Source organism: Lipotes vexillifer, unplaced genomic scaffold (genome assembly GCF_000442215.2).
Source record: "Lipotes vexillifer unplaced genomic scaffold, Lipotes_vexillifer_v1.1 scaffold796, whole genome shotgun sequence".
Classification (NCBI taxonomy): Eukaryota; Metazoa; Chordata; class Mammalia; order Artiodactyla; family Lipotidae; genus Lipotes; species Lipotes vexillifer.
Window position 1 is genome coordinate 459,968 of NW_006773072.1, and position 4,411 is coordinate 464,378.

The following is a 4,411-nucleotide window of genomic DNA, read 5'->3' on the forward strand; positions in this document are numbered from 1 at the left end:
TTCAGCAGCTCAGATTTTGTGTGTGCATGTCCAGAGCAGTGTTTGCAACGGCTTTATGGGGGGCACCCCCTATCTCCTCAGTCTCCTGCCAACGTCTCCCACATGCCCGGTACAGACATGCACATCCCTTCACGGGTTTATTTACCCACGTGGCCCCTGAAGTCAGGAAAGCTCACTTCCCTGAAGACAGGAAATTCACGTCCACCTGGACCCCCAAAATGTTGACCTCATTTGGGAAACAGAATCATTGCGGATGTAATGAGTTAAGCTAAGAAGAGGCCGTCCTGGATAAGAGTAGACCCTAAATCCAATATGACCGGCATCCTTCTAAGAAGAGACACAAAGACACACAAGGAAGACGGCCATGTGAAGATGGAGTCAGAGACCAGCGTGACGCAGCCACAAGCTGAGGAATTTCAAAGATTGCCAGTGACCACCGGAAGCTAGGAGAGGTGAGGAAGGATTCTCCCCTACAGCATTCAGAGGGAATACATCCCTACGGACTCCTTGGAATGTATCTGGGGAGCGAGAGAGATGGTCGACAGAATATAAAAAGTTTGACTTTAACACAAGGAAGTTCCCAAAGATTTGTAAGAGCTGAAGCAAGAATGAGAGTTCAGCTAAAAGTGAAGACGATAATCACAGAACAGGAGCACCTTAGAAATAACTAGAAATCATCTAGTTGGAAAAAAACTCATTTCACAAAAAGGAAGGAAAAATCACAAAATAACTCACCTGTATCCCTCGTCTCTCCTGTATTTTCAACCTCTCTCTCTTCACTGATAGTTCCCGTCGGTGTTTAATCTCTCGCTCAAATGAAGAAAAAGTTCTCACCCAACCCTTCAACCCCCTCGAGTTACTTACTGCCTTATAATGATCTTTTCTCCACCAACAGGAAGGGAACTTTAGAGACATCTACACCTGCCACTATTTCTCAGTCCACGGCGACGAGACTTCAGGGACATCACTCCACACAAACAGATCTTGCTAACCTCCCCAAACGACAGCCATGTAGCTAAATCTCACGTGTATGATTAATTCACATTTTTACATTTCTCAGCAGCATTCAAATCTTTCGGCCACTTTCTCCTTCTCGGAAAAACACTCCTTCCACAACATGGATAACTCCTCCCTGGTGTTTCCTGCTAGCTTTAGCCATCTGCATTCGTTCTCTGTTGTTGTTTAACAAATTACCACCAGTTTAGCAGCTGGTGGTAATTTGTTAACAATTTGTTAGCAACATTTATTTATTACCTCACAGTCGCAGATGAGGATTCCAGACAAGCTTGCCTGGGCTCTTTGCTGAGGGTCTCACAAGGTCAATGTCAAGGTCCTGGAGGCTCTGGGAAGAATTTGCTTCCAAGCTCACTCAGGCAGAATCCAGTTCCTTGAGGCTGTAGGACTGAGGTCCCCATTTCCTTGCCGACTGTCTGCTGGGGCCTCATTCTCCGCTCCTTACGGTTGCCCATATTCCTTCTCACATGGCCCCTCCATCTTCAAGATTAGCAACAGCTTGTGGAATCCATCTCATGCTCGGAATTCCTTTGAATTGTTCTGCCATCAGCTGAAGGAAATTCTCTGCTTTTAAGGATGTATTTGATTAGGTTAGACCCATCAGGATAGCGCTGTGCTTTAAGACCAGCCATGCCATATAACATAACATAACCCCATGAGTGAAGTCCCAGTCACAGGATCTGGGGACCAAGGCTTGGAATCTTGGGGACCGCTGCAAAAAATGCTGCCCACCATACCACCTCATTTTTAGTTTCCTTTCGTGGTTCAACCTTCTCCAACCACCCTTAAATGTTGGGGAACCTCAGAAATGGTCTCAGGTACACTTCTTCCATATACTGCCTCTAGATCTAGATCAACCTCATCTATCCCCATGCCTTCAATTACCATTTATAGAGCAATCTCTCCCAAATGCACATCATCAACACAACTTCTCAACTCCAAGACCATTACTTCAAGCTACCTATTTGACACTTTCACTGGGCGATCACACAGCCTTTTCCAATTCAATATGCCCCAAGGCTAATAAAAGATCCTCCTCTCCCAAGCCTGACTGTCAGCCACTGCTTGTCAAAGCAGAGCACTACCAGAACCCAGGGCCACAAGCCAGAAACTTAAACCCAGCTGGGTCAGATCCCTTACCCAGTCTTGTGCTACACCACTCTAAATATTCATCCCATCATCCAATTGTTAAAGATTTGATTAGATATTTATCCAAAGGATATAATATGAACGACAAATAAGAATTTGAAAAGATGCTCCACATCATAAGCCATCAGCAAAATGCAAATCAAAATGACAATGAAATACCAATTCATACCCACCAGGATGGCTATACTCAAAAAAAAAAAAACAAAACAGCTACAATAAGTCCTCAACAAATGTTTGTTTCATGGAAGTAGGACTCAGTTTTCTGAGTCAGCTCAGTTTTCACGGTCATCTCCAAGTTGGGAAATCAGTCTTATGGTTTTCCACCCAGGAAACCCCAGGTTCGCTCTTCATAAACACTCACCTTGCCAAAGGGGTTCCTATATTCTTCTTGGACAGAGAGTCACAAGTAATACGAGTAATCATCTCTTTCCTCATCCTCAGTTTACTTTTGAGATATTTGGAGGGTCCTGCCCTCCTACCACCACCTCCCTCTCATTTAACCTCTTCCTGCCCCCATCCTGGTCCATCCCTCCACCTCCTAGGACCCCTCCCATTTCACAGAAACTAGGGCCAGGCCCCGGGGCAGCGGTGGCAAAGGCAGGGGCCATCCGCCCTGCTCTCCAGACGTACGTGTGCCATTAGGACCCCACCCCCCATCCCAGCAAACACACACTCACCTCTTCGGAGGATGGGACCTCTCATGGTGCCTAGAAGCAAAATTAAATTCCCCACCCAAGAGTTAGTCAGAGGTCAGAGGCTGTGCTGAGGGCACCAAGAGAAGGTAGTATTATTAAAGGTCATGAGGGATGATGAAGTGCTTTTAATTAAGGGAGGAGAAAAACGGATCCTCACTTTCAACAATATCGTGTTTTTGCAAGTGTTGGAAAGTATGAACAGAATGAACTTAGATGAAAGTTTAACCTCACAGAAGTGCCTGCAAGTCACGTGTTGACCACTAGGGGGCGAGCGTGGCTTGCTTGATATTAACAAAATCTAGGCCTAAGGGTTAAGAGAAGGAACATTACTATGCTGTCCAGTGCAGTAAACATTGGACCTACGTGAACTAATTTAATCCTCATAACAAACCAAAAAGGGAAATAATGTGCATAACAGATCAGTCATTTGCCAGAGCACTTTCTGTGTAACTGGTAGAAATGTGAATCCCTCATTGGGTTTCAGCTGTTGGGGAAATACAATTAGAATCTCCCAATCCAGAAAATCTGTCCATGAAGGGAATAGAGAAGGAAAACAATGTTATCATTGAATAAGCATTAAAACAGAATGTGGTGCATGTCATAAGCAATCCACTAAAAGATTGCAAAAACAGAAAGAAATCTCACCCTTTCATATACAGCCCCGCAGATACCACCAATTACATAGACTTATTTTCAAGATAAATAATAACTAGTCCTCCGGTAAGAAGCCTTGACAGAACCGTCTATCACACGTAGTTTGTCCTGACTTTACCTGGTAATCGAAGTGACCACCTGTTAGCTAACTGGTTTCATCCAGAAGAAAAACAAACGTTTAACTTTTACAAGAGGAGGTCGATTTGTACCCTGGAGCGCGTGCCCACTGAATTTAGGTTCTGTCCTTCCACAGAAACCGGGAGGGGTGATACTAGGTGCTTACATTTCAAAGAATAGGTCTCAGGTCCTTGAGAAAGGCTTTCCTGGGTCTTAAAGTTGAGTTTTCAAAAGGATTTATATACATTTCCAAGAGAGGAGAAAGTGCTTACACTTTTACCCAAGTTTTCTAAAATAAAGGTTCTAAGGAAAAGGAAGGGAAAGAGTATTTTTTTTTTTGGGCGGTACACGGGCCTCTCGCTGTTGTGGCCACTCCCATTGCAGAGCACAGGCTCCGGACGCGCAGGCTCAGCGGCCATGGCTCACGGGCCCAGCCGCTCCGCGGCATGTGGGATCCTCTCGGACCGGGACACGAACCCGCGTTCCCCTCATCGGCAGGCAGACTCCCAACCACTGCGCCACCAGGGAAGCCCTAAGCCTCATATTTTTAATTTCTATTTGTTCTTACACAGCCTTCCCATCTGTAAACCGGAAATGAGACCATCTCTCGAGTTGATGTGAAGATTAGAGAAAAATGTCTGACAACGTGATGGACACAAGCTTATCCTCATCCTCTCCAGGTCACCTGGATGCTTCCCCATGACCTGACGACACGATCGGGTCTCTACCAGCTTGTCAACCCCTCCCTCAAGCGTCCTCCTCCTCCAGTGATCGCCTCCCCC